General features: G+C 41.1%; 1 protein-coding gene across 3 annotated transcripts in view; it reads right to left on the bottom strand.

The window, feature by feature from the left end:
* bnc2 (basonuclin zinc finger protein 2) overlaps window positions 1-13182 on the bottom strand; it is a 181017-nt gene that overhangs the window by 28764 nt on the left and 139071 nt on the right. The gene's annotated exons all lie outside the window — the stretch shown is intronic.

The raw sequence follows: 13182 nt of genomic DNA, 5'->3' as shown, positions 1-13182 counted from the left end.
TCTGACAAAGGAATCAACAGCGCTGCGACGTGTCACCTGCTGGGCTTTCACCAATACGATGAAACACAATAGCAGACGGGCCTTTTCATTGTCTCACCTCAGTGCTGCATGACAGACTTTCTGTCAAGCAAATCAAGTGTGTGTGTGTGTGTGTGTGTGTGTGTGTTTGCTCAGAGGTGCTTGCGTTGTCGACATATTTCCCCCTACCTCTAATTAGCACGCGGGAGTCCTGGGGGCAATCACAGGTGAGGTTAATGAGAGGGGGTGAGCATGCGGGAGACAGGACTGGTTGACTCAAAAAGAGCGCGTCCTTTTGTAATCACACTCTTGTCCCTGATGTGACACATCACACATCCCATATCATCTCCCATATGTGCACCATATCACTCGTGTCGTTGCTCTAATGTGAGTGGTTCAAACCCGCTGGCATATATTGTAAATCCTCCGCAAAGATGGACTAATATTCATGCCGTACTGATGAGCTGAGAGGAGTTGAGACGTCGTAATTAACGCGTGTGTCTTATACGGCCACAAGGTGGCCAAGGCGGCCATAGAAGGAGCAGCACAATGGTGATACAATTGATAATGTGACAAGAATTGTTTCATTCTTTGTCATTTCTATATGTTTTTATAAAGTACATTCAATTATGAATTGTTTTGTATTTTGCTATTTTTCCTTATTAAAATTCACATTTTCCCCAGGAGACAGGAACAATTAGTTGCATTTCTATTTATTTATCTGGGAAAAGATGATTTGAGATATTGAGTTTACGTATGTCAAATTAAATTGTTTTGACTTTGCATATTTATGGAGTACATAGCTTATTTATTTCTTTTACAAACGTTTTCCTTTCTTTTGTTGAAATTTTTTTTACAGTATTGTTTGAAATTTTTTTTAAATGTTCTACAAATATAAATGGTAAAGGGGTTGTTTTATTAAATACTTTCAGTAAGTTGCGGGTTATTTTTTTGTGCTATTTGGTGAAGAAAAAAAAAAGAGAAAAATTTGAATTCACAAATGTATATTTATATATATTATATATTTATATTATATTATTTTAGACATATTTATATATTCCCATATTTTTTTCCTTGAGCAATTGACATAACTGACTTATTGCAATTATTCTAAATCCATCTTTCTGGCAAACATATCAAGTTTTTGAGTATATCCCTGTTACATTTTAAATTCCATCCTGAGTCTGCTCAGACTCTTGTCATTGATGGGCCACAACGCACATCTCATATCATGACTTCCACATACGTGTCACTTGTCACTTCTACTTCTGAGAATCTGAAATTCAAACAACACAACGTAACTCTGAATGCTTGACTGGCTCCGGCTTTCGAGTGATGATTAGAAGAATGTGTGCGCTCCGAACTGCAACACATGAGCCGCACGTGGCCGCAAAGAAGCCAGACGATTGTGACTACGAGATGATGCCGACAGTTCTGTTTATGCCATATTTCTCCGATGTTATGTCTTCATTGACACTTTGCTTTGTGTTACAGCATTGTGTGCAAGGAAGTCATTTTTCTTCAATATTACTGGAACCTGCTTTGTTGAACAACATTTAGGCTATACTGAGTATACTGTACCTACAAGTTGAAAAGGCGCAGCAGGGATCGATGACAGCCACATGTTTTTATTTTTTTTTTTCAGATATTTTAAATATCCATATATGTGAGATGTGTGTCTGTGTGTTCCTGCATACGTGTGACCGCATGTAAGAGTTCATTTGTATGAATGTGAGCGTATGTACGTTATTTATGCGTGCGTACGTACGTATATTTGCACATACGTAATTACGTATGGGTGCTTATGTACGTGTGTGTACATCTGTGTGCGTGTACGTGTGTGTACCATATGCGTGTGCATGTATGTACGTACTGTAAATTCACCCTTGATTTTTTTGGTCTCAAATTTTTTATTTCATAATTATTATCATCTAGATTTTCGCAGGGCCTATATATGAAGACCCGCATCCAATAAGTGACTCAGCATATGTCAAAAAATGTTCACAATGTGAAACGGTTTGAATTGTGTCACACACACTGTGACGCTTGGTCATCACAAGTCATGAATTAGTATTGTGACTCTCCCTTTTTCCCCTCTGAGCATTACGTCACGCTCCCGTGGCGCTGCAGCCACTTTTCACTCTCCATGTCCCGGCCTTATAATGGACATGAGTGGCTCTTGTGGCTTGTGTCGCTGCAAACGCGATGTGACGCTCGTGCATTATTGAGAGGAGCGTCACCATTAGAGACATTTATCCAGTAGAATGATTCGATCAGAGCCCGGCGCGGATCCTCCATGCTGACATGTTGTTTTGCTGGCTTGATCATCTATATGAATGGCTTTGATAATGATTGCAAATTCAATATATTGACTACAGATATTTATGGAAGGACTACATGCTTTTTTTTAAGCTTTTTCATTACTTGAATTTTTTTTCTGTATTTGGAAAAAAAGCGTTTTGGCCAATAATTAACCCTTGATTTATTATATATTATTATATATATTTAACTAAAAGTCTTTTCTTTCTCATATTTTTTGTGTAATTATATAATTATTTTTTTCCTTTACCAATTGGAAGTTAAATGGATTGACTTTTTTTTTTTAGCATTAAACTAACCTTTGAGTTACTAAAAATATTTTAAATTCAACAATTTGACCAAAGGTATTTTCTTTTTGGCTTTTTCATTCGTTTGTGGATTTTTTTTAACTTACATTTTTTTGGGATATGTTTCTATTTTGTAAACAACATTTTAACTGATTTAACTGATATTCATTGGAAGTATATTTATTTTATTTTATTTTTTACTATTATTTTGTAGATACAATTCTATATGTTTTAAATATCTTCAATATACCTTTTCCCTTTACGAGTTGGCAGATAGATTAACCCTTGACGTTTTAAATGTGTTTGAAATTAAACAATTCCTCCCTTGATATTTACTTTAGAACTTAACTTGCTCCATTTTTTTCTTTTACCTTCAATGTATATTTACCTTTATTTTTCTTCAGCCATTGAGCCAATGCAAAACATCCAATGCTTTTATAGCAAGTTGAAAACTATATGCCGCAAATGTGTTCTCTGCCTCTAATTCACGTCATGCAGCCAAAAGAGGCAAATCATTTCCTCCCGTCGTTCCTGTTCCGAGCTGCCTCGTTCCCTTGTTCCCTCCTCCTCCTCCTTGTTTTTGTATCTCTCACCCGTTAACAATAGCGCTGGGGGCGAGCGCAGATGTAAGACATAACAACGCTTGCGAGAAGAAGAAGAGATGAGCGGGCGAAGATAGAAGATTAGACAAAGGGAAACAGACGGCTAATGCTGCTCACGAGCATCGCTTGTCAATTTACAGCCGCTGCTCCCTGAACCGCGCTGTATAAATTTCCAACGTGACGTCCGTTTCTACTGCTTCCAAGCCGACCAGATCTCCTCCCCAGACACGTACTTGGAAACCTGATGTCTGCGCATCAGGCCAGATGCATCTGCCTTTACTTGCATTTATTCATCCCTTACTTTTCCCCCCCTATTGGAACGGCTATAGGCGAAGCGCCGTTTGATGTGGCCGTGCCCGTGCACACACATGGATGCACGCATGGAGTATGTGACAGTAAATCACGGAAGTGACTGGTGCTTGAGTGAGAGTGGACGGAAACATAGGCCAGAGAACATGGAGGCGATACAGTCGGCAAAGGACGGACTGTTGGCCATCTCAGAAACATGATTCTCAAAATGGTGCAAGGTGGTGTGTGAAAGAATAACTGCCCATGTAGAGCTCAGTTGTATTTAACTTTAAAGTTCAATAGATTTGGATTTTTTGATAAACATTATTAAATTTATTTAGTTTAAGTGGTATTTGATGTAAAATGACCAGACCCACTGCTCTAAATGATTATCCTGTGTTGTGGGGTGTTTTAAGAGCCGTTTTAAAATTCTTCATTATATTTAGTAGCGGGTAGGTGGGATGGGCGCACGTGAGCAATGCAGTCACGTCACATTCATGTGGGTTGTCAATTATTGAGGCAAGCTCGGTGCTAGTTAGCTAGCTAGCTATTCTAGCTAGCTTGCAATGAGCGTCGGCTGGCTAGGTAGTGAGGCCATGCACATTTATATTTTTAGTGTTTGACAAAACCCTTTCCTTCAGGTCCCTGGAATTAAGTTGCTCCTCAAATGAGGCAATTGATTAGCAAAATTGCTCCACATTCATTTTCAGGTACACCAGACACTATAAGCACAGCTGAACATTGCTGTAATATCGCTACATTACACACTAGGTCCATCGCATACGGACTTAACATGGAACAACACATATTTGGTCAGCGTCATGTGACAAATGTTTTGCGTGTTCCATAACCGCCCCTTTAATCTTAACTGATTGTCTTCATCTCATGTTTCTCATGACGCTTTTTTTACAAATTGCGATAAAGCAACTTGTTTAAACTACTCTTCGCCAGGAATCCATTTAGTTAACTGAAGACCCCAATCCGTCGACCTTAATGGAGGTCTTTGCCCTACTGAGTGCCTCGTTGCTTCTGTAATGTAAGTCAGATGAGAAAGGGAAGGGAGGACAGATTTGACCTCCACATACTGTAAGTGACATGTTCTACATCGCCTGACTGTTAAATTATGGTTGCTTTTTTGAAGTGCTGACAAGTAGCGCCTTTGAATATAAAATTACACCCGTATCAAAACAGCCTCCATGACTCTAACTCATACGACGGCGCAGAAGAATCCGCAAAGAAAACAGCGTCGGGCGTGTGATCCCGAGGTGCTCGCACACCATTGCAAAGTGCAACACCTGTTTCGACTTAGGCGAGTCTGCGCCCGGTAGCGAGATTAGCGAAACATGCCCATAAACGGAGAAGAAGGTGGCTGCGCCTTTGCTTCTGATATCAACACAAAAGCACTTCATGACTCCATTCTGCGTCCATTTTATAAAGAGTTGACGTGGTCGTAGCGCCGAGGTGCTCACCTCAGCCAAAGAACAAGGAGAAAGTGGTGCCTGGTAATGTCTATTTTCAGCCTGCACATCATGTTTTAAAAACTAATTTAAAATGAAAAAAAAAAAAATCCTGTAAATGGCGAGTTGACTCACACGAAATGACTCTGCTCTGGCCTGCTTTAAGGATTTGCCTTGCTTATGACTCTTCAATAATCTACTCGCATTGGCAGTCAGCTTTCCACTTTAAAATAGCACAGCGGCAAACCGGAAGAACCATAACGCATTGAATCAATTAGTTGGGATGAGACACGCTACCATGACGAGAGGACACACATTTTTATCCCAGAGGAGACTAAGGGCAACAAGAAAACGATGGAGTGCTGCAGCAAAGTGGAGACTGAGGCACTTACCACAGCTAAGATGACTTAACATGTATTTTAATTTTTGTCACTTTGTGTTTTATTTTAAAATGCAAAACAAATGCTCAAAACAAGTGAAATGTTTTCACAAAAGCAAAAAAACCCAAAAAAAACAACAAAAAAAAAAACAGTCCGCTACGAAGCAACATGTTGGAGGAAAAAGTGTCAAGGTTGAAAGTTTTTGTGATGGGGAAAAAAAAAAGCGAGAGCACCCAGAGAAACAGGAAGGCAGGGAGTGCAGGCATCCTAAAGTGCTTTTTTTTTTATTTTTTTTTTTAAATTGCCGTTAACCCAAGACCACCTGTTTGACGTGCCTGGCAATTTACGGGAATTAGATTTGCAAAGCTTGGAAAATGCTGAGCATGATGTCGCCTTCACAGGGCGGATTTTTCTGAGGGATCATCTATGAGGCAAAACGGCCCTAAAAAGCCACGGTGGCTACTTAAAAATGTGAGACAACACCACTACTACATAGCGCTGCTACCAAAGTCATTGTCAACTTGTCAGGAGCGTTAGCACTTTTTTTTTAATAGTGACTAGCTGTGATTACATTGTCAGATGGTGCGCGGCTTGGCTGGTGTCAGGAAGTCAGGGAGGATTTTAACACCTCCGTGACAGTGGCGGCGACCCACAAAGCGTCTGCTGAGCTGCTGATAGCGGAAACTCTGCCCCGCGACTGGCATCGTGTAAACACAACTCACACACGCACACACACGTTGCCACGCGACTGCGGCCTCTTCGTAATCACCGGGTGCCTCGCGGGGCTTTGTGCAGAGCGTTCCCGCTCTTATCTTTGTTTATGTGCAGGGCAGATCCACGCGATGAACTGCGTGTGTGTACTTGTGCACAATCTCTCGCAACAAGTGTGTGCGCGTGCATGTTCAGGATGTGACGAGGTTGTGCCTTGAACCGAATCACCGGTTGGCTCTCTGCCTTAGATCCCAGAGATGAATTTTTGTAATGTGTTCATCGACACGCAGAAATGAACTGCAGTCGCCTTCAGAAGTATGCAGACCTTTAATAAGGCCTCAACATGCCTCCATCTACAATTTGATGCTGTCCGGTGAAATGCATGCACAGTATTTCCAACACTTTTTCCTTTCTATTCAAAGCATAAGCATGTAAAAAAAAAAAAAAAAATCTGATCAGTTTTGATAAAAGCAAGAAAATGCATGCAGTCCATTTGAGGTGCAACAATTAATAAACAATTAATTATCCATGCATCCGTCAGTCCATTCAGTTTATCAAAAAAATATTTTCACAGTCGATAAGTCATTTAGACACCTTGTTTCATTTAAAATTATCTAAATACTTGGAACGCAAGTCCCTCAATGGTAAATATTGTCAAATTTCTGTCGTCCTTCATAAAAGAAGGCTGATTGTCTTTTTTTTCAATATAAGTAAATTGCAAACATATGTTTTGATTTGGAAAACAATGATATCCATTTTTCTTATTTTCTGATGTTACAGACCAAACCTGCAACTGAATTATAATTATTTTAAATTTGTGCATTTTCTGCATGGCATGTCATGTCGCCAAATAAAGGGATGGAAATCAAAAAATGTTAATCAATTAATTGACAAAACAATCAACAGACAAATGCATTACTAAATTAACCGTCAGTAGCAGCCCTACTGCTCATTGAACATAAAAGTTATGACTGATTTCAATCTATTGATTTATTCACAGTAATGTGTGAAAAACACATTTTTAAAATTCTGCAGCTGTTACTTTTCTATCGCATAATACAACAAAAATATATTTTTTATATACCAATAATAATGGTAATTATTATTAGTCGAGTGCTTTTTAAAGGTTCTCAAAGTCAGATTAAACGGTGAAGAAATGACAAAACAGGTAACAAAAAAAAAGTGAGTAAAACACATACATTCAGGAACAAAACAGGAAAATAGAGACAGAAATACAATAAGTAATGGAGCGAAACGCAGGCTAGGTGATCAAAGATTTTGCGCAAAACATGCATCTTTTTGGAACGTGAGATATAACCAGAGTAGGCGACCTGGAGCAAAGCCACTCAGGGAGAACGTTAACTCCACACAGTACGGTGGAAGCCCGGTTTAGAACCCCAAGTATAATCACTGTGAGTGGAACGTGCTGACCACTCATCAACCCAGCTGCCGAAGCTGCTGTCTTCAAATTGTTAATAATCATCCAAAACTAAATGACGTCTTCGGGCCCTCACGCAAAAGAAAAACATTGAAAAGGCAGCGCTGTGCTTTAAATTCAGATTTGCGCGACATCATTTCCAATCAAGACTTGGTGTTGACTCATCATGCTGGTGACCCAGCATCACACCCGGTGTGTGTGCGTGTGGGGGTGTGCGTGTGTGTGTGTGGCAGTTGGCCTGCAGGCAGCGGCCTGCCAGCGACAGATCGCTGTGCCCGGTGGTCCCCGCTTCCAGCCACTTAGCCATTTAACAAGACAGTCGTTACAAGGACCGAGCCAAGAAGTGCATGCACGGAGCTGGTCGGCACATTTCGTATCCACCGCTCCCACTCCCACGTATGTTTTTTTTTTTTTTTTTTTTTTTTTTTTTTTTACAAGTGTTTCGTTGGCATGCACTCTCACTGCGTGAGTCCGTGTGTGTACTGGGTACGCATTTATTCATTTATTACGACTATTAGGCCCCTTTTCTTTTCCCTTCTCCCTCCTCCTTCACCTCGGCAAAATCCCGCTAATAAACAATCGAGGTAGCGCCACGCTGCGATGCCCGTAATGGGCTCCTAATTAGCCACTCCAAACACAGAGAGCGGCCGCTTCACGCCTGCTTTTCTGCACTCATCTGCACAAAGCCGGATGAATTGATTCCATTTGCACGCCACTTAATGTGCTGATTGTTTATTGGCGTGGCCGAGCTTGAAAACCAAACGAATAAAAAGAGAAATGTCTTTAACCTTGTGAGGAGTGCTGATAATAATCAAGACCAACGTAGGCCAGGCCACAGGACTTGGGTGCACCGTTGGGTGTTGGATGCATTTTATTGTCGGAATAAAAGCCAGACCGACGCTTTGGTAGAAGGGTTAGGCCTGCATTTGCATGACAACAGTCAAAAAAAGACAGATGAGGGTTTTCCTCATCGCCAAACAATCCCCCCAAAAGCATGTGGAAATGCTCGATGAAATGTTGCAAAGAATCAAGAGGGCCAATGTCTACAAGGAAAATTTATGACTTTTAAAAATCAACGTGTCACTCAAAAGACGACCATTCATGACATTTAATCGCATGAAATTATTTGTAACATCCCCATCAAAACTGATCCAAAGTGAGACTAGATTGTACAAATTCTCAGAATTGTGTTTACATTTTTCGCAATTCTATGCTAGGTCTCATGTACGTAGTTGTGTCATGTGGGGCAAATTTTGCTACTGTACTCTAACTTAAATTTGACCTTTGGTCATTCTGTCTCAATTACCTTAATTTCCTGCACTTGAATAGTACCAGTAGTACCAGTGAGATATAAACTTGTCCGGTGGAACAGGTACATTTTCCACATCACTTATCCTGTTCAGGGTTACAAAGCGGATGAAGATTGAGTTGAAGTTCACCTCCAGACAAAACCGATGTGGCATGAATTTTGCTAAAGAGGTGACTGTGGTGATCCAACATTACAAAAACAAAAAACACAACTCTGAGGAGATGAAGTCTAAAGTTTCTAATGGGTCCAGCCAATCCCCAGACTTAAAGCCAATAGAGAATACTTTCTAACAATAAAAGAGGTGACTGAAGGGGAGTCGTAATCCTCGGAAAAACAAACATAAAAAACCTCTGGAAATAAAATAAAAGCCATTATTGAAAAGAGAATTGAGAGTGGGAAAAATGGAAAAAACGTTCACACTGGCCAAGTGAATCCTCAGACTTAAACCCCCTGGAGCACGCATTTTATTTCACCTGCTTAAGAGGAGACTGAAGGGGTAACTCACCAAAACAACTAAAAGAGGCTATGGTGAAAAAGCTCAATGCCGTTTTTAGTCAGGTTCACTTGAATCTATTTGAAGTCTATCTGTTCCAATTCTTTTGCAGAAAATTTGGTGTGCAGTCCACAGCGAAAACAAAAGAATTGCTGCTGTTCTGGGACTAGGCAGCCTTTACACCCTGGAACGTCAATCACTGGTGACTGGCAAGCACCACAATATCGACGACCCTTGCTGGAAATGAAATGAATTCCCCCCGAAAAGAGGCGTGTTAAAATGCCGTCTGTTGCACACATTATGTTGGTCCTTAATGGCGAGTATCAGCAGGTGTCAGGCATTGGATCCCACTGGAGTCATTTTCACCTTTTTAACCCGAGTCGCATGCTGACCTTGTGCTCTGGAAAAAATAAAAAATGAGGACGCTAAATGCATTCCATGGCAAAATGAGCGTGTGAGGTCCTCCTACGTGTGTGTCACGCTCGTCCGACTGGCTCACTTCCTTTGCAGGCTGCCTTCCCCGCTGCCTTTTATGAGCGAGAGCTTCTCCAGCTTCTCACCTCGGGACACACTCGAGTGTCTAAATGTTTCCACTTGTGGGGGGAAGTGACACGCATTCATTCGCTCACGCCGTGGGATGGCCGGCCGCCAAAACTTAACCAGCCTGCATAAGAGTAATGAATCAGCGATTCAATGTGCGTGGATGCCCGAGCCTGCGTAATGTCAGGTCCATGTATTGTGTATTGTACATTGTGGTTGGAACGAGCGGCACAGAAGAATATATTTTCTGTGATGATTGAATCACTTAATCAGTGATTCACAAAAGTGTGATACACGGTTGTCCCTCTACTCGCAAATGATTCACTGGCCAAGTGAAGTGATGTATTTCACGTTCAAAGCAGTTTCTTCCGCAATTTCTGCCTACAAAATGTAAAACAATTTTTCTTCCTTGAATTTTTACTTTCTTCTAAAGAATTAAACATTTCACAATTTTTTAAAATTATTTGCATGTATAATGACAGTTTTATATACATATATGTATACATATACTCTCACCAGATGGCCACTCCATTTCCAGACTGTTTTATCTCATTTGTGTTATCCCCGTCGCTGTGTGTACCAAATCATCTAAAATACCACAGCAGGAGGCTGTTTTCTTTTCTTTCTTTTCTTTGACGGTATTGATCACGACGGTTCCTTTTTCGCATCAGCCCGCCATGCCATATCCGAGCTGTTTTATATCATTTGTCCCGGTCACTGTGGGTCTCTAACGCATTTGAAACCACACCGGAATTTTATTTTTCCTTTTTTTTTTTTTTTGGGTGGTATCGATTACGATGGTTAACTCCTCGCATCAGACTGCTACTCCAGTTCCAGGCTGTTTTATATAATTCAGCACTAACCCGATCCCCGCGGGTCCCAATTCACTTTGAAAAACCGCAGCGGTGATTTCCGCCACACTCCCTAACAATTCTTCGTGACAATCAATACAGGGCCAGAACCTCTTGTGCGGATCGATACACCACCGTGCCGCCGGACCGGTGCCCCTGCGCGCCGTCATTAGTGTCGCTGACCTTGAAGTAAAATTCAATTTCCCCGGACCCCTGAAAAAAAGCCACCACCGGATTCCAGAAGCCATTTCCAGCTTGTGGCACAGGATATTACAGCTTAAGGAATTCCGTTTGAGGCGGTAATTACATCCAAGCCTTTGTGAGGTAAATAAAAGTTCCTGATACACAAGCGGGATGGTTCTCAGTTTCAATTAGGTCGTCTTTAAGAGACTTTCTCGGCAGCATCGATGGGTGGATTCCGTCCACACTGGTGAGAAGAAAGAAAGAAAAAAGCAAATGTGCAGCTAGAGAGTCTCATTATACTGATCAGTGTAGCGGCATAGCGGGGACGGGCCCCATTTGAATATTCTTTTCTACCCCAATCATGATATCGCGGCACAAGTTAAGAAAAGAGCAGCCGAAAGCTTTGGTGGCCACTTGGAGACTTGGACTGAGACTCGCTGATGTCAGAATCAAAGTGAATGTCGGAGTGGCGGCAAGGGCCATGGGAAGCGATGCTACAGACTCGGCGGATAAAGCTGTAGGATTGGCGACTGCACTTTGAAGTTGGTTTTCAGGAGGGATTTGGCAGTGGGGAGCCGGGTAAGGCACTGTGTGTATGTTTGTATTCTCAGAGGGGGGCGGGTCCCCGAGGGGCACAAATTTAAATATAAAGAGGTGAATTCAGTTCCTTAATCTTGTTGAAAAATTCTGAAACGAAAAATGAGCAAATTCATATTAAAGTCCGTAATTGATGCCGAATGGTTGATTCTGGTTTCTATGGTGACGACATCCATTTTTCAAACTCTATGTTAAATAAACATGTAAAACATTCCCCGCGCATCATTTGAACTCCCCCATCAGATTAAATCATACACACTTTGCCTATACATTTGGCCATGAAATATTCACAAGCTTTAAATCTGATCGTATAGCACCCGCCTCATGCATCAAGACAAGTGTGAAATATGCATGTCGCTGCAAACGCGCGTAATGCAGGCGTTTAATGGATTTCTTAATTACTTAAGTGTCTCTCAAGAAGTAATTTCCCAACATAATATGATTAATTATGCCATTCTCGAAACACACCGCAGTCCTTTGTCGTCAGTTGAATTTTGGGTTTCAATGTGTGCATCAAATAGCCATGAAATGATAAAAATGTCTCGCTGCTTCGTTGAACTGCACGCGATTGTTCCAAACGATAAAGAGCACACTAGCGCCGAGAGACGTGAGTGACAGGAAAACCGTGTTGCAGTGTTTGTTGGACAAGCTGAGCTGCTCATAAATTGGACTGCGATTCAATGATGAATACGATGTCTTTGTAGTGGCTGTGACTTGTTCCTCAGCCAAGCTTTAATCTAGTGAAGCAACGGCCTCCACTTCCTGTTCCGTTTGCCAGATATGATGGATGGTCCCAAGGTGCAATTGGATTTGGACGGTTTGACGCTTAACGTGAACGTGAATAACTACGACGAAGAGTCCTTTTAGATGATAGCGGCTTTCGTGTTTGCAACCCGTGCATTCCTGCACGCTTTTTGGCTGCCGGGACCTGCAAATCCAGCTCAAATGGGATTGCGCTGACCTGCTCAGAGACCACGAACGAGTGGCTGGTATTGTCCTGAAATCTCAGTTCTTTGCGTAGACAATCTGGATTCATATAGAGAAGATCACTGGTTTTTGCTCTTTAATAGAACAAGGCAAATGTGTGCTGAAATTTCATGATAGTGAAATGTGATATTTTCTTGATGTGTTCATAATTGCTCTTTAACCACGCAAACATCTTTTAATTTAATTTATTTAATTATTCTATTATTTTATTTTATCCGAATAATTGATTACTCCATAGAATCTTCAGTAGGATATTCGAATAGGAAAATATTTGATAGCCGCAGCCCTTATTTGGCATATGTGTCATGGTAGCTAACGGAAAAATAAAACCCCAAAAAAACCGCATGGAATCAGATATCTTCAGATTGGCAGCCCGCTTTCAAATATGGATAAATTATACTGTCTGACATGCAGATGTGAACGCAGCGTCAATAATTAATAAATTCACACATCGTGCTGTATATGGAGTAGGCCGTCAATGCAGGTTTGACGTGATCGAAACACACTGTGTTGTCACTTGAATCTTGTGACGTTAATGACGTGTAATTTTTTTTTAATCCGTGTATGTGGGATATTTCAGATATTAATGTTAAATATTTGATGCAGTAAGTGTCACTAAAAATTAAAAGAAACCCAAAAAATCGGGCTAGTCATAGAATTGGAATCGGACACAGAACTGTCGTTGAAATCCAGACTTTGTGGCATCCAATGGGTATCAAAGC

Source organism: Idiotropiscis lumnitzeri, chromosome 8 (assembly GCF_059441095.1).
Source record: "Idiotropiscis lumnitzeri isolate Australia: NSW breed Sydney's pygmy pipehorse chromosome 8, RoL_Ilum_1.0, whole genome shotgun sequence".
In the NCBI taxonomy this organism is placed as follows: domain Eukaryota; kingdom Metazoa; phylum Chordata; class Actinopteri; order Syngnathiformes; family Syngnathidae; genus Idiotropiscis; species Idiotropiscis lumnitzeri.
This window is presented reverse-complemented; position numbering and strand designations above follow the sequence as displayed.